At 40.2% G+C, this 25,725-nt stretch overlaps 1 long non-coding RNA gene across 1 annotated transcript; it reads left to right on the top strand.

Moving 5' to 3' along the window:
- The first annotated feature begins 75 nt into the window (after window positions 1-75).
- Window positions 76-24,955, top strand: LOC146437641 (uncharacterized). The gene is made up of 4 exons (XR_014851455.1): window positions 76-1,884; window positions 20,979-21,035; window positions 23,780-23,843; window positions 24,603-24,955. It is a non-coding gene; the product is annotated as an uncharacterized LOC146437641 (long non-coding RNA).
- Window positions 24,956-25,725: the final 770 nt, after the last annotated feature.

Here is a 25,725-nt window from a genome sequence, read left to right as displayed (position 1 = left end):
GGCGGCCAATGGCCAGCGGGGGCGGGGGAGGGCGGGGCCCGGCCCGAGGGGCGGAGGGAGCGGGGCGGGGGGAAAGGGTCCGGGGGCCGGGAAAGGCACCGAGGGGCCGCACGGGAGAGCTCAGAGTGCCTCGAGGGGCTCTCAGGGGCCGCGCACTTCAGAGCCGGCGCGGGCTGTTCCACTGTCACCCGCTCCTCTGCGCACACAAGGTCCCCCCGGCCCGCTCCGTCCGCTGTCGGGGAGACTCCCTGGCGTGTGAGGCGATGGCCTCCTGCTCCCACCTTCGGCCTACGTGCACAGCCCGTCAGCTCCGCCTGGGATGTGTATTTATTTCTTCAGTTACCGCTCATCCTCATTTTTGGGTAGTGGTTACAAGTGTGCTTGTGACTACCAGCACTTCCTCAGAGAAGCCTTTGCTGTTCAGCAGTGCTCTAACATAGCAACACTTAATGCCAGCACACATGGGCTTGTAAGGCTGTTCCCATCCTTATTTAAGCATGGTAATAATTCCTTTCTGACCCAGTTTATCTGCAGCTTCTGACACTCAAATCTTGTTAATGTATCTTTCATTTTCATACCACAATATGTTTTCAATATGAGCGGGGAAAAAAAAAGAGTTCTGCAAATTGCAAGGACTGAATATTATCGTAGAGTCGTGGAATTGGGAAATGGTTTGGCTTGAAAGGGATCTTAAAGGTCATCTAGTTCCAGTCCCCCCTTATCATGTGCACTCACTACGTCATGTTTTTCAGGGCTCCATCCACTTTGTTCATATTATGTCTGAGAACTAGGTGACAAGAAAGGTCACAAATTGAATTAAAAACATCATCACCAGTAAAGAAACTGGAGACCAAACTCCACTCACTCAAAATCCCTTAGGCCAGCTTGCTGGTGACGTAGCTGGGTATGCTGGCAAAGTCTTCTTAGTTCTCTGTTTCTCAACACAAACATCTTAATGCTAGGTGGTTGAGCAATACCTGTAATCCAGCATTAGGAGAGTATAGAAAATGGGCCTCTTTAACCCCTGGTAGTATTTGAACTAGAGCAGGTGCAGAATCTGAGCTGGAGCTTAGGTTGACAACAGGTACTGTTGACTTAAGAGTAAAAAAAAAGACACACAAGCCCTACATGGACAGCTGTGAGATAACCTACAGCTGTCAAAAAACAAAACATGAAACCAGGGAGTTCAGAGCTGACTTGAAACTTGAGTCTGTTGTATATAAAACATTTCAATTGCTCAGTTACATTGCTTAGATCACTTGGACTTAGCTCCTCTGTCCTTCAGTTTTCTGTTTGCTTGTCACAGATGTAAGGTCTGGTTCTAGAAACCACCGCACAATTACCAAGTCATTATAGTCCAATAAAGTGTGTTGATCAAGAGCTTTTTCACAAGAACTTTGCAAAGTTCAGAGGCTGTTCCCACCAACATCTTAATTCTTTAAATTCCGTTTGTACAGCGTACTGTATTGGAATGATATCTAAATTAACTTTTCTTTCAGATGAACTTTGTAGGAAATACTCATAAAAAATTGACCTCCAGAAAGGTGCTAGATTGCGTGGCTTGTACACCTGTGAAACTTAATGCTTTGCATTCTGTGATCTGGATTAGGAGTGTTTTAATTTTCTTATGTTTACTAGTATGAATCCTTTTTTTGATTTATTTTTTTTCTAGCACTGTTCAGGGTGAGTTCTGAAGCCAGAAGAGGGGAGGAGGAGTCCACTAAGGAGCCCAAACAGAACTCTGAAAGAAAGAAGCACTGAAACCACGTTGCCAGTGACACATGCATGGAAAGGGATAAAGTGAGACCTTATCTAGGGAGAGAATCATGGAGAATGGAAGCAGAAAGGAAGTTTGGAAGTATGAGAAGCTGCAAAGGTACTCAGGTATATTACTGTTTATGTGAAAGAGAATAAAGGAGGAGAAAGGCAGCTGTCATGGCAGGTTCATGGGGCATATAATGGAGTGGGAAAAGAAAAAGGATGATGAGAGAAGCAGTTGCCACAAATAGGGAAGCAAATGGGGAGGAGCTGGAACAGTCATCTGAAAAGCTGGAGACGTGGATGATTTGCAGGAGCGTGGCGATATGGAGAATGCTGAAATTATGAGCAGCTGCAGATTAGCAGGATCAGGGGCTCCTGTGAGCCAAGGGATCAAAGGTCTCAGCTGTTTTTCAGTGTTTTGCCCTTTGTTTACATAGCATTGTGGATGGGAGGGGAGGCAGTGCCCACTGCTTGGGATAGAGGAACAAGCTGATGGTCTGGGACAATTCTGTCCAGCAGCCCAGTCACTGCCTACATAAAGCAAGTTCTTCTCAAAAGCCCTGGGAAGATCTGAAAATTTACAGGCCCCATAAAAATGAAAATTGATAGCTGGAGGTGGAAGGAGGGTAAGGTAAATTCTAGCAGGGAAGCTTAGAAATAATGATCTTATTTGCATGCAGATGACCAAGTATGCATAGTCTTTATTTAATGATCTTATTTCAAGTAATGGAACCAGCAATGAAAAACAAGTGGTTAAGTGTTATGATGTTTGATTGAGTTATTGAATTGCCTGTGACCTCAGAGCTAAGACTAACCTGAACTGTGGGGATGATCCAAATTACAGCCTTACTATTAGATATGCAATTACCAATCTATAATTATGAGCTAAATTTTAGGACACTGACTGTTCCTCTGTTTACAGTGAAATCTAACTCCTATATATATTACCAAATGTGACAAAACTAAAAATAAATTCATTCTTCAGTGAATAAAATATATCTTCAAATACTTTCTCTGAAAAAGTAAGTAAAAAAAAAACCCAGTCATGTTTCATCAAAAGTAATGATTATTGTTAAATACTAATTACTCTTATTGTGAAAAAGCACAACTAGCAGCAGAAGGTTAATCATGGTGGCATCTCTGTTATAACTTAACAATCTTAAAGAAAGGAATGCAGAAAGGAAACTTTTTACTAACAATCCTGGATTAAGGATATCCTGTCAGCCTAGAGACATTTTGGACCTTATGCACGAGATGAACTCTTCATAGCAAAACATTTCATAGATAAGGGGGCCATCTTAAAGGCTCATGAGGCTCTAGATGCAACATCTGTCTATTCCATATGCCACTCACATGAACCAGGCTAACATGCTGGACTTCCTGCTGCTGTGCAGAGGTATCCGCATGGCATTTCCAGTGAGTTCAGTCTGCCTGAGAGGCAGGACCCCCCACACATCTGCAGTAGGTTCAGGCCCTCTGACAGCAAGCTTCATGTGGCTTGGCTGTGTGCTTGCATGACTGCTAAATGTAGCGCAAGACAGGCAACAGGAGACCAGGGGAGATGAACAGCAAGCTTCTCTTTTCAGTCGCAGCTTGCTCTTAGAACAGTGTCACCGTGACATGAAACTGCACTATGAGTCACGAGTCAGGAGCACTCCTCGTGGCCTCGATACCAACTCCAGTGCTGGCTGCAAGCAGCGTAGTTAACTGCAGGGTTGGGATCGGTCAGGTACAAATGGTGGTGGCTAGGTGCTTGAGAGCACTGTAAGGTTCAATTAGGTAATGTTTGCTAACTATTAATTAAGTGTTTTAAGTTTTGAAGTGTTGATTAGAAATGGCTGAATGTTGAATCATCATGTTCTAGTTGTACATGTCACATGTCCCAAAGGTTCATTCAATCTGATAAACAGCAGGGCACAGGTTTATTTATCCAAAAATCAAGACAGCACAGCGTGTGGCCCCAGTGTCTTACTGAAACCTGTTATCATGATGCAATTATTTATTTTTGGAGAGAAGCTTTGATTTGATAGAGATGTTTTGCCTCCTGCAGATACAATCTGTCATGATTCAGTTTTGTGTATATGATATAAATATATTTGCTGTGTCAAGGAGCAACATCTGACTGAATGTGGCTTTATTTCCAATTCTGCATTAGTTTTCCTCAGTTGTAACACAGAGATGTTGGAGGTATTCAGGACCTGTGCAGATAATTGCCTTGAAAGTGAGCATCCCTGACTTCAGACAAAGAACTGACTATTAACAGCTGTGATTAAAGGCTGCAGTCCAGCCATGGTGGGAGATCTAGGAAGCTCCTTAGCATTTATGTGGCAATAATCTGCCACAGTATTAGGCTGAGGCACAAGAAAAGTTTAAGGAGACTCAGGCCTTAAACACGTGCCGTGTGGATTGTGGGGCCAGAAAGCTGATGTTTTAAAAGGCAAGAATTTCCATGTGAGATTTACTGGTAGACTATCTGCCACTGCAAATTTCCAGGAGTAAGAAGCATCCGTGTGATTCAGCATGGCTCAGATATATTTTAGCTGAAAAACTGTGTCTAGACTCAGGCTTCTTTGCCAGATACATTCGCCTTCTTTACTAGGTACTGTCTCAGTAAGGGGTTCAGCTGGTCCACTGTGATGAGCATATTTTGTATTTCTTCCTTTTACTCAAAAGGATAACTGGCAAGTCTTTACACAACATCTTTGTCTCCCATCTCCCTTACATCAATAAATAATATTGCTTGTTACCAAATATACTTTTCTCACTGACATCTGTCTCTAAAGAAAGACACACCCTAAAGAAAGTGAATGTACTAGCCATAGTGAAACAATGGTGGTTAGACTGATGTTTGGACTATTGGAAACTCAACTGTATTAGACTCTTCTTAATGTTTTTCACTTTGTGAGATTTAGAATTACATCAGTGAAGTCCCACAGTGGTCACGAAGGTTTAAGGTCCCTAGACATTCCCGGCTACTACCCAGAGGCAATGCATATGCCAGCTTTGTGTTTTGCCGGTAAGATACGCATAACTTTTCCAAGCCCTGACAGTCTAAAAAGTGAACTTTTGGTGGCTCCATATCTCCTTTCTCTTGCATTGCACAAAACGTTCATAGTAAATGTCCCAGATTTTCAAGCTGACATAAACTGCTTTATGTCTAGGATGTGTAAGGCTAGATGTTTATATATAGAGAGTCAGACTAAGTTGTGCCAAAACCCCCTGAATTTTTGCAATCCTTTATTTATTTTACTTGTGCAAATGCTTACTTTGCATGCATAAATTTGCAATACAAATGCAACTTGAGTGTGTTCATATGAAAATGTGGCATTATGTAGGAATTTATGTGCAATGATACGTGCTATTTTCAGGGAAGAATTTGTAATGGTGATCATCTCTTTCAAGTGCAAACTGCTCTTAAACCCAGAAAAACAAGCCTCTATGTGGAGCTTCATTTGATAAATGATACTATTAGATAAAATTCAGATACTTGCTGAGGAAGTAGCCTGTTTACAGAAATAGAGTTATACATCAACCCAGCTGTCTGTCAGAAAGTAATAAAAGCTGATTGCCTGCAAGGTCATCTGTGACTCAGAAATTAAACAGAATATGGACTGTGGAAGTCAACTGTAAGGCTATAGCAGAGAACAATACATACTTGATTCCTCCTCAAAAGATGTGTCAGATATCACACCTTTCTCAAGAAAGGTGTGACTCGTTAGGTGAAGAAAATATCAAGCGTTGTACTTCATTGCATATTGTGCACAAGTGAATTAAGAGGTTTTTCGTGGCGTGATATGTCTAAAATTTTCGTGAAATGTTCGGTCGTCACAAAGGCATCCAAATAGATACATATTCTAATTTGTAAAAATGTGAAGCATTCTTCACTTGGAAAAGTAGCAGGTTTAGCTTAAGTTAGACTGCTGTTTCTTTTATCAGTTTTTAATAAGACACTTGGCAGAACCAATACTGAAACCCTTATAGCTGTTGGCTGACACATACAATGTCTGCTGCTTAATGAAGGAATAAATTGTGTAATAAATCTCCTGTTTTTATTGCTGTTTCTTTGTGTGAGGAGTACAAATTACCTTTCAAATGTACAGATTTCTGCTGTCTCATTCATATATTATCTATGTGTATTGCAAAGGGTACCATAAAAGGATGTAATATGTCCAAGACCAAATATCAAAGATGCTATCGTATCTTCTGCTTATATATTTTATGGATGACATTTGGCAGAATTACTGAGGACCAAATGCACTTTATCATTAAAAACAAGTCCAAAAATATGTGGCAAATCTAGGAGAGAAAAAAAGGTAGAAAGAAAAGAACAAAAAGTTTGTTCCTGAGAGATTTCCTCATGGCTTCATTAGTGCATATTTCAAAAGAAGTGCTTTACCTTATTGGAGTCCATTGATTTTCCAGTATTACAATATCTATGCATCTTGTGAGGAATACAGCATCTTCTATGTACCTTTTCTAGTTGTTACCTTACATTTATAGACCTTTCACTAATCCAGCATTTTGACATGTGTGGAACTCTTTGCCCTGAGCTAACTAAACAAAATGTTTCAGTATATGCCTGATAATGTGGCACAAAAGAAATCTCATTATTTTCAGTGGTACTCCTGTAAGGATCAACTTGTCATCATTGCCTGGGCCTTTGCTGTTCTACTGCTGTGTGCAGACTCCTCCACAGTAATCTACTGTGTCTTGCATCTTGGTTGGTGCTTCTCTTATTTTTTGGGGGGGCATTTGTTGTATGTTTATTTGTTTGTTGAGTTTTTGGTAGCATACATAGAGTCTATATTTTGTCTTACTTCCATAATGCTGTTATTACCACTGGTCAGTCTTCATCCATGGACTGTACAACTCTATTTGTTCTGATTATTTTACCAAAGATTAAGCACTCGCTTTCTTGGGTTCTGAAAATTTTGTTCCAGGTAATAATCATGATTTTCCTTTCTCCACTTAAGCCATCAATGGGTTTATCAGTTGTACATCAGTCACAAATGTCTCTTACCATCTTTTTTTTTTTTTTTTTTTTGTCTCTTGTTGTGGTTTAAGGGATGTTAAAACCGACCTTACCGAGAGCTTCTCTACCCAGCCCGGTTCAGCGCGTCAGTGCACCAAACTCTCTGTCCCAGGGCTGGAGACTGCGCTCTCACCGGCCGGGGAGCCATAAGGCTAGCTTCTCTGGTCTGCTTCCACAGCTGGCAGTGATAAAGGAGGCGAGGAGGGTCTATGCGTTGTGTCCATGGAAGATGTTTATTTGCATGGTGCAGCAGAGGCCAACGACCTCCCCGAGGCAGAGATGCCTCGAGGGCGAAGGCCTCACATGCACAGACACATGTGGTGCATAGTCTACATGTGCATAGATGTGTGCATGGACAGCAAGATAGCACAGGGTCAGGGGTTTTATAGGGAAACAGAGAGGGGCAGGGACAGCACACTGGCCCAGTGACCTCTGGGTACAGGGGAGGTACACGGGCGGAGTTAGGATACAGGAACCAATAGGGAAAACCCGAGGGAGTGGCCAGGGCCACGTGGGGTGGGGAAAGGCAGAAAAATGGGAAACGGTAAACACATTAAGACGGAATGGGTGGGGGGACCTGCAGCAATTATCAGAACAGTCTCTGTTTAAAAATATATTGCTTAGTTATGCTTGTGATATTATGATTTATTCAGTAAACACTCTGTGTTAAAAATGTCTGTCAGTCATCCTTGTGATTGCATCTAACCTACACTGTGTGATGGAGACATCCAGCGTAGTTCCAGCCCAAGCAGGTGTATCTGTGCCCTGCCTCAAATAATAACTAATGCAATAATAACCAAAGCACTTCACAGAGGCACAGCTGTGCTGCTGCTACTTCTGGCACTGCAATTCATCTGCCACCAGTTCAAGTATCTCTGCAGTGTCCTTTGTTGGGAGGTAGGCAGGTAGGTAGGTCCTTCATTGCCTGGAAAAAGGTAAAGTTGAGTGCCAGAGCCCACCATCAGTGTCAGAGCATTGCACCTCTGAAATCTGTACCTCTTGTCAAATCCAAATGAAATCAGCCCTTTTATCTTAATGCTTATGATGAGGAAGAGTGGGTCAGACACAGGGACATGACAACATATGCCTCTTTTCTTTGTAACAGTAAGAAAAGGAGTCTGACTTCCAGCTCAAGGAATGCCAAAACACTAGAGAGATCATACCATGAATAAATTCACCTAGCAAGTGAAGTGCTGGGGAATGAGGAACACAGCAGCTCTGGACAATAATGAGGGAAAGAAAACAAAGAGTATTTTGGGCAAATGTGCAAACATGTTTAATGAAACAGAAGTCAGATGCAGACCCACTAGCATATATCCTCCAAAACCGAGGCAGCATAAGAAGTGCATTGTGTTGGTCTTGTACAGACATCCTCAAAGATTTCACACTTAAGTGAGCAGATCACAAGGAGTAATTTAGGCCTGAGACACAGGGTAGTCACATTGGTAATCAGAATGTACAATTAGTTTCTATCTTCTGCCAGAAATGTCAATGTAGTTTAGTGTTTTTTTGGATGAGTTTGCAGAGTTGCAATTTCATTTGCCTAGTATACTGTGGAGATTTTTTTGCTTTTTTCATTCAGGTCCAATATTCAAATCCCCTGAAGAATACTTAGCAACAAAGCAATATATCTTAATGTAGAATATTTTGGTTTGGCATCTGTGATAATCTTCAAAAATAAGCCAGTCTATCTGTGTTTTGATACTTTGTGTTGGTATTGCATGCTCTAACTGAAATGCATAGCAATGAAAGGAATTGTATCCATCTTTTTGTTTGAATACCTGAATTCTTTGGTAACAATTTGGATCACTAAGAAAATTTTCTGTACCTCAGGCTTACTTAAGATCCATGGAAATGTGTTATGGGATATAGAAAAGCAGCACAGGGTCAAAAGTATACTTTCAAATGTGAAATTTTGTAAAACACATTTTTATTTTGATTCTATTTTAAACTTCAGCACATAAACTGGAGTTTTTGTCCTACTCTCGCCTAATCTTGCAAAAGATTAGTTGTGGCCCACAAGTTGCTCTTGAAATAGACGTAACTGTAGACAGTCTAAATCATTTACCAAAGGCCAAATAATGATTTTACAGCACCTGGGACTCTCAGAGAATGATGCTTGACACTACTTTGTAAAGCAATATATTTTTGTTTCGATTGTAATTTATCTGTATTTTAGAAGTGGATCAGGAGGAAAAGAAATGACACCTGCAGTTTCAAAGTGCTTTATTAGTATCAGCCTTAGTAAAAGCCAATAGGGTGCATGTTTTAAAATTGCTGAGATGCTTTTGAAAGTCCACCTCTGTAAACTCCTTAACATTTTTCCTCATGAAGCTCTATCTCACATACCTTATAAATACCTGCAAAATCACCCCATTCTCTTTTTGTTGCTCTTTATCAAACTACCTCTTGATGTAATATGCTGCTTTAATCCCCGAAAGGCTGCCAGCCTCCCAAAAGCAGCAACGAAAAGGCGGCCAGTTGCGCTGAATACGGACCGGACGCGCAGCCGCGGTGACGCACTCGAGCGAATGCGGCTTCCAGGAGAACGGTAGCGCTTTAAGATGAAAGAGGCGTAGTCTTCTGCGTTTGGGATTCTAGAAGGTTTATTGTAGGAATGCGGGGCGAAGGACGAGGTAAAGGACAAGGTCGCCTAGAATCCAAAGCCCAGAAGCCCCGCACCCGGTTTTGCACGGTGTTAAAAGGGCGGTGAGAACGGGGCGTGCCCAGCCCTGGAGGACCTATCAGGAAGGGTCTTAGGGAGAAGAGCAGGCTTACAAATCTATAACAGTATTGCAGGGGATGGTACATAATTTTTAACTAATGAGATGTTTTAGCTGGGGAAATATTCTGGAACAGAAATTATAAATTTAGGACTAATTCACTGCAGCAGTAATACTTTCAGAAAAAAATCCAGTTTGCTTTCTGTGATCATTCCTTGTTTTTACTGGCCTGAATAATACTGTGATTACATCCATTCTCCATTTATTTTTTATCTCTTCTCTCTTGGCCCATATTTACATCAGCAATGCTCAAGAACTGGACTGCTTTTCCCATTTTGGGATTTTTCAGCATGTGCTAGGGCATAGCTTGCTTCATAGTGAACATTTCCAGCAATCCCAAAGCAATAATGCACCAACTTCACATGTGAGGGAAAAAGCAAGTGAGTATTACATGAACAGAGGTACCTCTACCCAACTGTAAGTAGGAAACTCCATCTACCGAGGGACTGTTTGCCACTTCAGTGATAAGAAGAGCTTAAAAATAAGGTGGAAATTAACAAAATCTTGTTCATAATTTTGTCTTAATGTGCGTGCTTATATCATGAAAGGACATGCCATGAATAGATGTTTCATTACAGTGGAATAGCGTAGCACTGGAAATATAAATAAAGATTGTATAATACAAATAGAGATGCTTAAATTAAAGAAGTTGGGATTCGTCTGGAAAGGATGAAATGAAACTGATTTTTGCTTCATTTGGATAGTTAAAATAGAAAAAAGGACCATTATAGTGCCAGTGATAGCACATTATAGCACAATAGAAATAATCAGGATTTCAGTTTAATGAGATATTGTAGAATGTGAGAATATTTTGAAGTGCTAAGGAAAAAGAAGTGTCCTAAGCAGTAGGAAATCGTAATTGGTAGATAGTAGCATTTCTAAAGAATAGTGACAGTTTCATATGAAAAAGCATTGTAAGAATGTTGATTAGCTTAACTGGGACAGGAAAGATTTACAGAAAGAAGGGATTCAAAAGAAGAGCAGCCTTTCTCCGGTCCTTGCAAAGCATTGACTAGTATTAATTAAAACTGAGACAGGACAAAGCTTAGGGCATGCACAATAGCGCAACTTCTTTTTTGTGAAACATAATTCATCTTCATGCAGCCAACCTGCATCCCTCCCTGCATCAACCTGCAGCCATCCTCTGAATGGCATTGACCAACACAGGTGAGTATAGCATTGCAGGACATGGGAGAATTACTCACTGCAGCGCTCATTGCCTTGTACCTAAGTGGTTGCATGGGTAAAGTGTTCATATTCCACCTGTTGGTTTAGCCGGTCCTCCCTGCATTCCAGGTAACCTGGGGCAGGAGCTCTCTGCCCATAAGCCATGGACATTCTGGTCTCATTTGTGTAACCAGCAGCATAATATTTAAGTCCCTTTTACCTTGGTTTTTTACATGGAACTGAGAATTAGGGATTATGATGCTTCTGACATGGCTTTGTGCATGCTGGTTTTAGACGCAAAACAGGGAAACAGCAAATGGTAAACTGAGCTTCTATCTGGTATTATTTAGTAAGGTCTGCCTTTTTCACACCAGTCACTGGCAAAATGAGTGCAATGAAAACTTTGATTTTTATTTTACCTTACTGACTTATGGCACTGAAAATACATTTTAAAAATACATTTAACATAAAATGAAGGGGTTTTTTATTCAGAGCCGTCTGATGCCATTGTCAAATATCTTATCTTACTTGATAATATAATTAATCTCTTAAAACTGAAGGAAATTACCATCCTAATCATTATTCTCTGGTTTGTCAGCTGAAGTTAGACCACATTTAATACTAAGGCTATGTAAAATCTGATATGCTGGGAATATATAACATATTTCTGAAGGGCATGATGATAATCAGATTTGTCTAGACATGTAAAACACAGTTTTGATGCCATGAACTCCTCCAATTAATTTCATGAGTTTTTGAGACTCATAATAATTTGACTCAGATGTAGTGTGGGAATTAGAAATTGTAGCAGCCACAAAGATTTTTGTAGAAAAGTCCCAGACTTCTTAAAATAATGAGGCCACGTCCCCATGTGTTATAAATACTATTGGTGTGTTGTTTCCAGTATTTAATGTATTCACTAGGATTCTTACTCAATGTAGGTACTTGCCTGTCTGAGGAAGGGTAAATTTAGACATTGGGCAATGTAGTGTATCCACTGGTTAGTTAATGGCAGACTGTTTCCGGCTGCAGCCATGCAGCTGTGAGCTTTTTCAGTTCATTGTGCTTCTGTCATGCCAATCCAATACATGCTGGCTAGAGCAATCCCTCTCCAGAGTGGCTGAGGAGTAGTGGATCAGGTCAGGATATCCATGATTTTCCATTGTGGCTCTTCTTGGTAGGAGTATAATGCTGTTCGAAACAGCACCAGTAAGCTGGTTGCATGTTTTAAAGTTGCAAAATGAGGGGTGCCACAATTCCATTTTTAATCTCGCCAGTGGTATGGTTTGTCCTGCAGTCAGATGTTTGCATGTTGCCAGCACTTCACGGCCGTGGAACACCCACTGGTTCTCATATCTGTCTTTCAGTTCCTCTTGCTTTCCCCAAAAGTCTGGTGTACAACCAGCTGGCAAAAACATGCCTCTACTGATGAATGTGTTCATCTAAAGCACTGATGACATTTCATTTGTCAAGCTGAGTCTTTTCCCATCTCAGTCTGGGTTTGGTGTGAGTATTCTCCATGTGGAAAGAGAGGTTTGTCTTTCTCTCTTTCTTTCCCCCCTCTGCAGACTGCCCTAGACACTGTAATACAATGTGAGCTGGCACAGACCGGGCTGTGGGGGGCTGAGGGCAGTCTGTCTCCACTGTCTGCCTGTCTTTAGCCATCAGCTTGTCTGTCTCCACTGTCAGACTGCACAGGAGCAGTGGATGACTGAGAAAGATGGGCTGTTCCATGCAAAGGACAGCCCCTGCTGCAGCAACACCCCAGCTAGGTTGGTCTCTAGCCTCACACAGCTGTGCCAGACTCTGCCGTGACAGACCCTTGTGGGCTCCCCTCACTGTCCCCAGCTCCCATTCCTAAGGGAGCAAACAACTCTTACTGTACTCAAAAAGAGTCAGCCAGAGAATAAAGGCTTGGAAATCACAGTAATATTTAAAAAACAAGTATCCATTACTGAAAGATATACTCATGTCTTTTTTTTTCTCCCAGGAGAAACTTAAAACAGCCTGCTTATTCAGCTTGATTGCATTAATGTAATTGTTCTTTGCTGCTAATAATACATTAAAACAAACATTACACAAAATAAAATTTGTCTCCCTTTGAAAGATATGGCTTGAAAAGTTTTGATGTGTGAAATCCAGTTCTAGCTGGGACCTATCTGAATTCCCCAAGTAAAATAAGCCCAGTGTGTAATTGTGTTTCAAAAAATGGGAGCATAAAATGTCACCTAGAAGTCCTAGGGGAGACAATAAAGGAATTAATTGGAGAAAACTCCAAATGGAGCTCCAAATCTGCTGGTTATGACCATAGGAAGGTTTTCCAGGAGGCTCATCTGCTTGGCAGCATCATCCCTGGAGACCTCTGTAGGCATCTAAATGCCAGCCAGTGCACATGAAAAGGAAAGACAAGAGTTGAAAAGTAAACTGTAAAGAGCAGACAGTTAATTTCCTGTACAAAGGTAAAATATCTCCATAGGAGAAAGAAGTAGAAAATCTTATAGGTAAAACTGGGATGACTGTTTCTCAAAGAACAGATGAAAATCTTAAAGAATGATGGAAAACAGAATTTGAGGCTTTGGCAATCTGGGCTTTAGCACTTACAGTGCATTGTGGGAATAAATGAGTCTCCACTCTGTGGACATTCTTCAAGTATCTAAAAGAGGAGTGTTCCCACTGCCTCTGGGGTTTCTCAGCATAGGGTCTAGCTGTACCTCTGGACATATTTGGAAGAACTGACATTGCCAAATCTAAGGCACACGTTTTCCCCTTCCACACTGTGTCCACAAATAGGTGTCTGTTGTTGCACCTGAGGAAAAACAGCCTGGCTGTAAACTTTCATTTGCCAACTGTATTCCTTTAGTGGTACCTTGGTTAGTACATCTACCTGGCTGCTTTTGTGTGGGTTGCTGCTAAAAGCAGTAGTCCACTTTCTTCTGATGCATGTTTCAGCACAGAAGCTTTGAAGATAGAGGTGTTTTCACTGTGAGTTAGCATCTACCGGTTTGAATGTATGGTGCCAAAATAGCAGTTCCCCACAGCAGACACCACATGAGAGCCTTATTCTAAGAGTGGAGGTTAGAGGGGGATGCAAATAGTTTTTCCTCAGCTGACAGGAAAACTCTGAGGTAGCTCCCCAGGGAAGCTGAATCTTTCCCTGGGGAATACTGGTGAACCTTAGCATCATCATCAAATTCATTAAAAGTTGTTCCTTCTCTCTTGAGATTAATCTGAAATGTAGGATTTAGCAGAGGACTGAACAAGTTTTCTGTTTCCATAGGAGGTCCTGAACTACAATATTCTTCATACTAGCTGGAAGTGAATCACCTCTGAAGTAAAAAAAAAAAAAGCAATTAGGTTCTTTTTCCTTCAGTTATATTGTTATAATGTCTTATTCCAGTGTTCATCCAGGAATATATTAGTTATTACTAATATTATAATACAATTATAAAATCTTTTGAGTGGATGTATGAATAAAGCCATCAAATAAGACAAAGTGCTAATAAAATCTTAAACAACTTGGGGAATATTACCATAGTAACACTTAATGAAGAATAAGTCATACATAACAAAAATACAGTAGAACAATGAAAATAATACAACTATAGTTATATGTTATTAATTAAATCCTTTCCCTTAATGTAATTTGATTATACTCCCATTCCACTAGGGGTCAAATTCATCTCTGGTGTGACTTGGAGGGAGTGGATTGGAGAGATGGATTTTTGCGTTTGGTTAGGGCTGTTCAGAACTTCGTGTCATGCTTCTTCTGAAGAAGTTCTGAGCACTCTCTTTTGGCATTTGTGTAAACCTGAGCTACAGTTTTTCAGGCTTCTTAGTGTCGTGTCCCTGCACGCCCCGGCTCCTTGCGCTCTTGTCCTTGAATGCCGTCTAGCGATACTGGCACTCTGCTGAACCAGAAATATTTGCTTAAACTCAGGCAGCAGAGCCGTCCTGTGACTCGGGGAATACTCGCATCAGTAGGTGGAGCTGTTCTGCGCAGCAGGAGCTCACTTAGATGCTCTGGCTTGCATCCCCCCTTAGCACAGGCATTGTGCTGCTGTAGGTCAGGGGAGTCATGTGAAGAAAACCTGTTAGCTGTCCTTAACTCGCACTTTGACCCCCAGCACAGAGCGGAGCGGACAGCAGTCCTGCGGGATCCTGACGGGACAGGAACTTCCCATTAGCAGAACAGAGCCTTAAATTAGGGAGTCCGTAGTATAAAACTGCTGGCTGAGTGTGCTTGAGGTAACACTGATGAGTGGATGACCAGAAATCAGGAAGCCATTCTTTTTTAAAATGCCACCTTTGTCTCCTACTAATCAGCTTGCTGACTATTTCATAATGAAGAAATTGAGCATTTTCAGTGCAGCCCCGGAATGTTTTTGCTACAGTCAGAAGTCTGCATGTGCAGATCACTTTTTTATTAGGTGTGTTTTCTGCCTTCTCACCAAAGTAAACATACCATCACTTGCAGTCGTTGAATGAATTTTATGTTTTTTGGTTTATTTGGAAATTTATTCTGTATGACTGCTGGTGTTTGAGTGGAAAAGCTGTCTGAGTTCATTAGTCAAACAACGACAAGGCTTCCTGGAGCTATCTCTCCATGCTTGTAAATTTCTTGCTAATACTTAAACTTCATCTGTTTTGCTAGTCCTTCCCAAAATTTTCAGTTCTGTTAGGCCACAACACGGTTTTCTTTTTTCATATATCTCCTGTTCCACAGAAATTGTCTTATGCTGTTGAGATCTGGTGTTATTTTTATTACTTTAGTAGCTCTCAAAAGGCATGGTATCACATAAAGCAAGTACTGCAACTAATATAGTACATCCTGTAAACTCTTCTTTTTTATTCTGATTGCACAGCAGACCATGTAAAAAAAGTAGTAATAATTTGTCTCCTTTATTGCATTTAGGTACTGGACAGATGGCCTACAGACATAACTGCAAAATCCCTTTTCTGTTCACTTTGCTGGATGATTGCTCCGTTTAACACATTCCTGAGCTTGACTCTTCACTTTCAGGCTTATTATTTTACAAGGTACAATGGCTAATCTAAACTGTTATGTCAAACTGTCAATACCTGGAATCCATTTCTTTCCCCTTACAGAAACACCTAACCAAACATTCAGGGGAAAAAAAAAAGTGAAGAACAACTCTCATTCAGCTGTCAATCATATTGTTCTGTAAACCAGGTGACAAAGATCAATGAAGTAGCACACCCCATCTCTATGAGTTTTCCTTGACTCTTTCAGTTATCTCAGTGCTTCTTTGCCACAGTAACATCTGAGAGCAGCTATACTTGCCCACTTATAGCTATAATCTCAGTTATATGAAACACTGCTTCAGCAATGTTTTCTTTAAAAGACAGCCACCCCCTTTTGCTGCCATCCCATATTCTCCCTTCGGCTATAAGAGCTTTATGCAGAAGATACTTTGGCGTCTCTGAACCAGTGCTTTTCCTCCTTTTTTCTCTATGAGAGGCATTAACTTCTCTCAAGAACTTCTTTCCAGGGACTTCAGACTGACTAAGGTATCTTAATATTCCCTTTGCTAAAATCGCAGGCTAAATGATGTAGATCTCAGTATTAGCAATGAGAACTTGTTTCCCTGTCAACCAGGTATGTGTCTTGCAGCAGGCTGATCAAAGATTCCAACATGCCGTCATAAAGTCTGTGTCAGCAAAGCCTCAGGTGACTTAAAGCCCTAAAGTGTATGTACTTGAAAAATATATTTTGGAAGAAAGTCTGAATGCAGTTAGCAAGGACTATTGCAGCACCATGGTTGTGTAAAGCAACAGAAGCAGTCATGTTGTACCCAGATTTTGCCTCAATCAATGCTCAGAAGAACCGAAAGAGGGTGTAGACTTAAGGAAGGCACAACTTAGAGCAAGCAAAATTCCAGATAAACTCTAGGGAAAGAAAGTTAGGTTTGACTTATTCAATCAGGCTGCACAAGAAGGTTCTGGAATCTCTGTCCATAGAGATATTCAGCACTGGACTAGAAATAACCCTCAGTAATTTCATCTAGTTTTGAAGATGGATCTGGCTTTGAAGTTGGTGATACTTTGTGCAGTGGAACAAATGACCTCCAGAGGTCCCTTCTAACCTACATCTCTCTGATCCTGTCATAAAAGAGCTGATGAGTTGGGGTGAGAAAGTAGAAATTGGGTGGACGAAGGGGAAAAGACAATGCTATTTTTCCTGTCTACTGCAAACAGTTTTCTTAGGTTCTTATTCTGTCTTGGGGTATTCCAGAATGTTTAAGAAAATGCTGCTGTGTCCAAATGACTCAGATCCTATAATGAAATATAGCAGGAATATGCATAAGGATAAACAATTTTGAATCTATCTTCCAAAGAGAGTTATCTGTAAAACAACAGCAAATGTACTAATTGCAGTATCTGCTTTTGGCATGGTTGAATGTTTTCTGTGGAAGCAAAACTAGATGGAGTTTCTTAGTATCTTTGATAGTCATACATGATCACATATATCCATTTCTACTGATCTTTACATCCATTCACCAATCACTTGTTTTATAACTGAATCTGCAAATAGTTTCTGGATTAAAACTCTAAATTTTGGGATGCAATAATGCTCCAAATGGAAAATTGCAGTTGAGAGCAGAATAGAAAGTAATAAAAGTACTGTGGTGATTATGCTGATTTCTCATGTTTGATCATTTTGTTTCTTACGAGTCTTTGAAAAGAGTGCTCAAAATCCCTGGGCAAGGATGGTAGGATGGTGGTCAGTGATCTAAAAATAGCACTGAGAACATGCGCAGATTTAGCAGCAACACTGGTGATTCATGATTTATCTGATTCTTCCACTTCAAAAAATATTTTCTTGCATCTCTGCATGGCATCAACTTACATCTTCTCTCCAAGATCTGCTGCTTTAAAAAATCAGTAGAGCATAAAGTTGTTCCATTTTCAAAATAATAGGAACCCAGGTTTTTCTGGATTTCATATTTTTAAGGACTCTGAATGAGATCTCTACTTATATTGTACATTTGTACCATTTAGTTTTTCTTCCTACAGTATACTGATCTAAGAGAGACTATGTGAAAAGACCTGTAGTAGTAAAAATTGAAATGATTTATGCTCCAATCAGTATTTTTCCCTGGAAATGCTGTGCAAATATAGCAGCACATTCCACCTTTTGCCATACACAACAATCAAAGAATATATTGTCTTTCAGTGATCATTGTAAGGGAAACTCACTAAAGTGACATTTCAGTATAAATTTATGATTTGAAATGTTCTGCTAAATCATTTTCCTCTTTCCTTTTCCTTGTGTCTTCATGTATAATTTTCTTTCTTCCTTGTATGAAAACTCTTTGTGCCATACAAACTGTGATAGCATCGTCATCAATGTGGTTACTGCTTCCTTGAGCCTCAGTGAGGGATGATGACCTTGAAAGCAATGGGAAAGACCATAAGAAGTAATTTTAATCTACTTAATTGAACATAGCCAAACAACAGTTACCAAAATGAAACTGCAGTGTGGTATTTCCAGCAGATATTTATGTTTATGGTTCTGTGCCTGTGTTTATTGTTTAGTGGTTAAACCAGTAACTAGCGCCATCTCTGCAGAGGCAGCGAAACTGAGCTGTCTTTTCCCCTCCTGAGGGTGGGTGATGCTTTTTTTCAGTTACCAGCAGAAGAATCTCTGAAGGGAAGGTGTGTGTTTGTCCAGACCCCTGTGCTGTTGTCCTTTCTGTGGGATGTAAAGGATGTTTCAGGGCAATCTCCCTCAGGCAGTACTTCCAGCAGGGCTGGGCTGGCCTGCGCATGCACAGGACGAAAGGCCATGAATGTCAATGCAAAATCTATTTCTGTGATTTTGCACAGAAACTGAGGCTCCATCTTTATTTGAGTAAGAGTATTGGTGGCCAGCTCATGGCGACTCAAAAGCAAGTCAAGACCTGTGCTGATTTTTATGCTTTCCAAGTTGTATGGTTGGCTTATCCCAAGACTAGATATTGAGATTTGTGGTCAAAACTTAACCCAGAACCCATCAAAACCAGTGAGAGTTCTGCTGACTATAGGTGGACTCAGATTTTACAGGTACTGGCAAATATTCTGTCTCACCTGACTAACCAACTGACAGGAGAATAAGGGGATTAGTGTCTAGGGACAGGGAGATTTGCCATAGCTCTGGAACTTCTTTTACACTTCTTCAGTTTGTAATTAAGGGAATTTTGGAGGCTAAGAAGCTGTTAAATGAAAAGCTCCTATGCCTACTCTCCCTCCAGAGTTCCTTCTTGCTAGGGAGGGCTCCTTTCTTCCTCGCTGCTGTAGATTGTTTTAGGAAGGCCCTGCAGTCCTGTACTGTAATTGTGCTCTTGTTAAGGGAAGTTCTTACATACCTGTTTTAGAAGTTACTAAAATGCATGCATATTTTAGTGCATGGAGCCCTGGAGCCTTAGTTCCCCTCTTTGCACAGACAGGAGCAACTGTATTGGATTAACAACCATGATTGGCACCCAGAAAAATAACACAAAATCAGAGGTAAACAAGGATGCTTTGGTCCTGAGACTGTGTGGAGACATAGCCTTCATACCTCATTAACAAAGTCTCAACTGCTCACATTTCTGGTTGATAACAAATGACAGTCAAAGATATAAAGTCTCTGAATCACACCCTGCACCACTGAGCCCCTGCACTGCCACTGCCATGGACTGGGAATACGGGGATCTTGGCATCCTACAGGCACCGCTCTTTACTGGTTCATTTAGCAACATATCTGACTTCTAATCTTGGATTCCTGAGCATGGGCTTTTACCTGTTGCAGCTCTAGAGTCTGACACAAAGAAAATTTGCTTTTATCACTAAAATGTGACTCTGATTGCACTTCAAGAGTGAATTTGTTGCTGAAGTATGAACTATTTCTATAATCGCATTTTCAAAGAACCAAGCAAGAAATTATATAACACTGGCAAAGTAGGCACATTTTTATAGTGGGAAAGAGTCATATTTCTACAGTTCTTGGTGATTTCAAACCAAAGATACTGGTTTTGTATATCTGATATAAAAAATGAATTTCCTTTAGCATATTCCTGCAAGTGAGTGCTGTAAAATCAAAAGGGAGTGTGTGCATTTTTATAAGTACACGAGTCAGTCGATGCCATGTCTTCCATTAAAAGTAAATCAAATCAAGTGCTGCTTATGCCATCATGTTTCTAAGGGTACAAACAACATATTTTTTGAACCTTAGCTGAGGACAGTGCAGTGCACCTGCTTCTGCTATCTTCTATCAACTTTCCATGCAAGGTATTTTGGCCTTCAAACCCCACATATTGATCAAGGTGCATAAGAAGATAACCTAACTGATGTTTCATAATCCTGTCCAAAGTGTCTGTAATTCAGGTGGCAGGAGAAAAGGGGAGGTAGAGAATGAGAAATATTTTTAATTCATAAACTAATACATCTGGTATATATCTTTTTGAGACAATACCCCAGGTTAATCTTGAGATCAACTGGCTCTGCACGTTTCAAAGGCTCTTGTGGATAACTGCCATATTGAACAAATCTTGAATGCCTCTTTCATGTGACAGAGTAGCTGGGTGTTTATAAATTTAACTTTTGCTGTGTCATTTGAAATGGTTCCTATTAACCTGGGCCCTGAGGTGATGCTTTAAGACAGTGAGGTTCTCGAGTTGAAGACACAAGATAGAGGTAGAAAGCTGTACAGAATTTTTTTAAATGCAGTTTTATTTTTCTTTAATGAACAGTAACTGAAGCCCTGTTATTGAGCAAATCCAGATACAATGTATATTCTTAGGTGTGGAAAGCTGGCTTCTAGAAAAGGGACACGCAGATGTAAATAGATTGCTTCTTAACAAGCCGCTTCTTAACAACAGCCATATTCAGCCAACTATTAATTAGAGACCTGCGTCCAATCAGCGATCTAAGGTCACCATGACTTTCTGCAACATGGAGGTTGTAGGAGCCGTCGAAAATGCGTTAATTGGTAGCAAGCATGCAGAAATCAGGCATTATAGGTAAACATAGATACATGTTAAGGCAAGTAGCCAAACTTAGGGCGTGGAAGTATATAACCAATAATATTGTACGATTACAGAATATGCATGATTTAGTTAACTACACTATAAAACTGTATACTGTAAATCAATAAACTGAAGCTTGTAGTAAATCCATATTGGATTGTCAAGCCTCCGTTTCTCAGCACTTAGGAGTGGAAAATACCTTGGTGATAGTAACCTCTCCTCCAACAGGAAAATCCTGACCCTATGCCAGAAGCCTACAGGACTGGCCCAGCAGCAAGATTTTGGGTAAGACAGTGAAGACTTTTTGCTCTGTAAATGTAGATGTAAACATATAGCATTTAAGTCCCAATCCTGCAGCAGTTTGACATTACCACATGTTTATGGAGTGCTTAGTGGCAAATAATATAAATATGGAAAAAATCAGCTGTCATGCATTTATGTTTGCCACCACCATCACTTTCATGTGATGTTAGGTTTTTGTATATGAAGGATCATTTTTATGATCTCTTGGGGTTTTAAAAATTTTATTGCAACTCATTTTTTCTTTATCTCTCATGATCAAACACCGTATTATGTCGCTGTTGAGCAGCTAGCAGAGTAATGAAAGCACCAGTTCTCAGTGGCAAGAAGGAATGACCTTTATTGTTTTGATTTCATCACATATATAGAGTTTTCAAAAGTCACCCAGATTGGTCGGTCAGAAGCCTTCCCCCAGGCCTGATTGGCCAGGCCTGCACCATCCAAGTTCTGGGACACTGTTCCAACAACATCCAAACTTTATCTTTATTTATAAAACACAAGAGGAATTCTCGTGGGAAAAACCTGTGCTAGCCACAGTATTAGTATTATATAAACATTTTAAATTATAGTAATTTGGATGATTTTATTAAAAATGTTATGTGGAGTTTCCCTTGTTCTTTCTATTTGTGTCTGCTGAAAGACTGTAGTAAAATAGTGATTTACTAAATCCATCTGAAAATTACACAATACTTATTAACAGATGTTCCATGTTGCTATTCTACCAGCAAAATGTGAAGAACAAAAATTCGGTATAAGGAAATGTATTGGAATGTCCTTAAATCATATGGAACATAGCTGTACCAAGCGTAATAGGTGGTAGAACAGATGGGCGAAATAAAGTGAGTTTATCTGCCAGCAGGTTCAAGTCAATTAATCAAGAAAGCATGTTTACCATATTTCTATTTATGCCAGAAATGAAAACCCCAGAAGGTAAAAAATCCCGCCATATCTAATAAGAAAATGCTTGGTTTTGTAGGCCTCTTTTTCCCCTTCCATAAATCTCTGTAATCCTCTTCAATCATGTGTGTAGGTGTTTACAAACACTGTGAAGGAGCACCTCCCAGAAGAGCTTCTGGTAGCTAGGAATTGGCTCCAGTACACACAGGAATGTTATCAGTGCTGTAGGTTTAACTGCAGTACTTCATGTTTTAGAGAGCAATATTCAAATGACTTGTCAGGATAAACTTTGTATCATGCATTAGCTGTTAGAAAAGCTGTTATTGGAGCGAGAATTCCCTAATACCCCTTTCTCCCTTTCCTGACCTCAGAAGACTGGAGAAAAATATTTGCCCTTTGCTCCATGGATTGCAAGGGGTGAGAGACTGCAACAAAATCTCACTCTTTCTTCTAGTCCTTCTTATGTTTTTGAGTATAGTGAAGACAGTGACTCTGAAAATTAAGGTTTCGTGAGACAGTTTGTGAACCTTTGAGTATTACTCGATCAAATTTATTTTTGGACTCTGACAGTAATTCTTGTTCCATGACCCATCCAGCTTATCTTCAGTTGCCTACAGTCATATTTTCCTGCTTCCAATTCAGACAACTAAACCCCTACTGAGTACTTCCCAGCCAAGCCTCCTTTACAAAGCCAGCTGCTGCTGCTGGGATCACCTTTATGTGGTGCTTGTAGGATTACTGCGCACACAGTACAGATGTGTGCCTACAGCCCCATCTCTGAGTTGCACAGTGAGATAAAGTCATCAATGGCCACTTAGGAAAGGTTACAGGATACATATAATCCTTGTGAGTACAAAGCATGTCTGAGGACACAACTGAAGTGTGTTCCTTGAATACAGTGACCTTCTGAGGACATGGCAGGTTGGCTTCAGGTGGTACCAGTTATCCTTTTCATCATAACTGGCTCCCTCTACTATGTTACAGGAAGGGCAGGTATGGGTATGTGTAATGGCCATAAAATGGGACTGTGCAGGGAGAAAGACTTCGCAGATTTCATGCCCAGAACGACTTAGTTTTTGCCCTGGAAACACTCTGAGTACGTTGTCGAGATATTCTGAAAGAGACTTGCAAGCCGTTGGAACAAAATTGGTGGACTGAGGGCTAGTAATGGAAGAAATAGCTGGAATAATATGACACCCTAAAGTACAGTAACAGGATGTATTTTCCAATGTAAAACTTCTATGATTGCTGCTTTTTGGAGTAGGATGAAATCCCAGCTGAATTACAATTGGCAGTTTGTTATAGCAGCTAGTCTTGAATTTCTTGTAAACTGAGATTGTTGTTTTGGTTGGGGGTAAACAGTCCCCCAAAGGGAAGAATGTTACTAACTAAATCAGAAAGAGCTGCCTGTTGTACTTCTTTGACTGGAATTTTATTTTAATATCATTCAAGTCCTTCTGACATCCATCTTTTTTCTCTAGATAATTTTAAAGGAGCACTTGTACCCAAAGCTAATAAAAAATGTTTTATTGGAGCAGTTTTTGTAAAGAAAAAAAATTCTTGCTGGTAGTTCTTCTCCCACCCACATTTTATCTTCTACTTTGAAGAAATTTTATTTCAAAGTGAGGAGAATTATTTTGGAAAACATTTAAATGTCTTGTTGAACAGCTGCAGAATGCAGTGCCCTGGGTTTTGCTCCTATTTTAAAAGTCTTTGCATAAATTAACAGAATGGACACATTTATAATTTATTGACATGTTTTGACTGTGGACTCGTGTTACAGAAACTTTGATTAATTGTAAAAATCACAGTAGTTTGCTTTTTTCTTCCAGCTTGGAATTAAACCACTTCATTTTCCAGTCACCACTACTTTAGAAAGAAGAAATGTGGAAATGGGTAGGCATAACTGCTACTGAAATTCTCTAGGATGCATCTTTAAATTTATTTCCTCTTCTATAGTCTCAATCTGTTGTGATTACATTTGGTTTTGCTGTGCTTTGGGACAAAGGATGTCCTTGATCATGGCACCTCACTCTTTAACTACCAGCAAAATAGTACTACCAGCAGGAAAATGCTGATTATCACAAAATTAGACCAAAGCCCCCAGTATTAGATGATAATAATCTCTGATTTTTTTGTTTGTCTGCTGCTCTGTGCACTCCCACCAGCCTTACCCTGGGAGGTAAAATTATAATAATTTTGCCAGTAATCTGAATTCAGACTGAGTTGGTTGCAGTCCAAATGGTGGATTTACTACCAGGAGTTTTCTGGGGACTCTTCACTCTTTTGTGCTTGGCATTGCACAAACACATAGTGAGAGTTTGTGTCTGACCTAAAAAACTACCTCAAAGCTGTGCAGGCAAACACATAAAGCAGAAGCAGGAACTGAAACTAATTAATCTAGTGTGCTGACTCCAAACATCAATTAGCTGGGAATAAATTTTAACCCCTGCTTGGGCCAGGCAGGATTTCATTTGATATCAAGAGGTGACAGTCTGTATAATTCATTTGCCATACTTTGTGTTCTGGGAAGAGGTTTATTACATTAAGTACTTCCCTTTTTTTGGTTTTTCACAGACCCAATCACCTTATTTCTTCTGAAGTGAAGCTGACCAGTTAAAAGCATGCTTAATACTATTTCTTCATTCTTGTCAGGTGCCACCCTTGTCAGTAGCACCAGTAAGCACCCCAGTTTGTGTACTGGTGTGAGGTGGGTGTCCCACTGAAGGACATGCTGCAGCCTCAGAAGCACAATTTCAATGAAGCCAGGATGCAGCCACAAGTCGTCCTTAAAGTGCAGGATGTTTTCAGTCAAAGTAAAAAATGTATAGCAATAAAACATATATTAACACAAATCTTGAACTTGTATATTAATTTAATAAATAGGAAGAGAATTATTCTAGAAGCATCTGAATTGGCCTCTCAGTCTATGCAAGAGCCCATACTGGCCTGCGAATCCTGGTTTCAGTGCACTCCAAATCACTTTAAGAATTCCTCTTTCAGCAGAAGTGGGGAATAATAGTTACTGTGCAGTTGGATGTAATGTCTTGGGTTGTGAAGGGCAGAGAAATATTAACCACAGTTGGCAGAACAGCTGGGACTTGAACAATTAGCCTCTAGACAGAGAGATAAAGCTCTCTTCCTCTAAGCCCTAAGATATTTTGAAGGGGATTAGTTGCTTTGCAAAAATTGTGTGAAAGTTGCGAGATTATATATAGTGACAAAACATCCTATAGCAGTGACCAGAATTATGTTACCTATGATTAATAAAAAATGACAACACTGTCTGTATGTGGCCTATTTCAGCAGGAGGAATCCAAAAGTTACATGCACAGAGCCTGCACTCCATCCTGCTGCTCTCTGTGGTGAAGGAGTCATCACTTTAGCTAACGCAAGGACAGGCCTTTTGCAGAACTACTGTCCAAGATACACTTGTGGCACAATTAATCTTCCACTGTACTCTGATGCCTTAAGGACCCTGGAAATGAAACAACACACTTTCAAGGTAATTTTACTGTAGGAGATAATATAAAAGCTGGTCTTTATTGGAGGCCTCCGGGAGCAAATAGGAAAAAAGTCTGTAAAAGCCCAGCCCCTAAAGGGCGAATACAGTTTTAGAAGTTTAGTAAATTAGCATATTTGACAAGAATCACCAATTAGAAGCACAGGTGATAAGGTAATTTCCCCTTCTGGTTCAACCTTTTTCTGGAGCTAGCTGTACTTTTTTAAAATGAAAATATGTCTCGAAGAGCCATTTTTTTGGCCTTGGTAGCCAGGG

The sequence above is a fragment of the Lichenostomus cassidix genome, chromosome 4 (genome assembly GCF_008360975.1).
Source record: "Lichenostomus cassidix isolate B80296 chromosome 4, HeHo_3.0, whole genome shotgun sequence".
NCBI lineage: Eukaryota > Metazoa > Chordata > Aves > Passeriformes > Meliphagidae > Lichenostomus > Lichenostomus cassidix.
The sequence above is the reverse complement of the archived record's forward strand: the minus strand, read 5'-3'. Positions and strand labels throughout refer to the sequence as shown.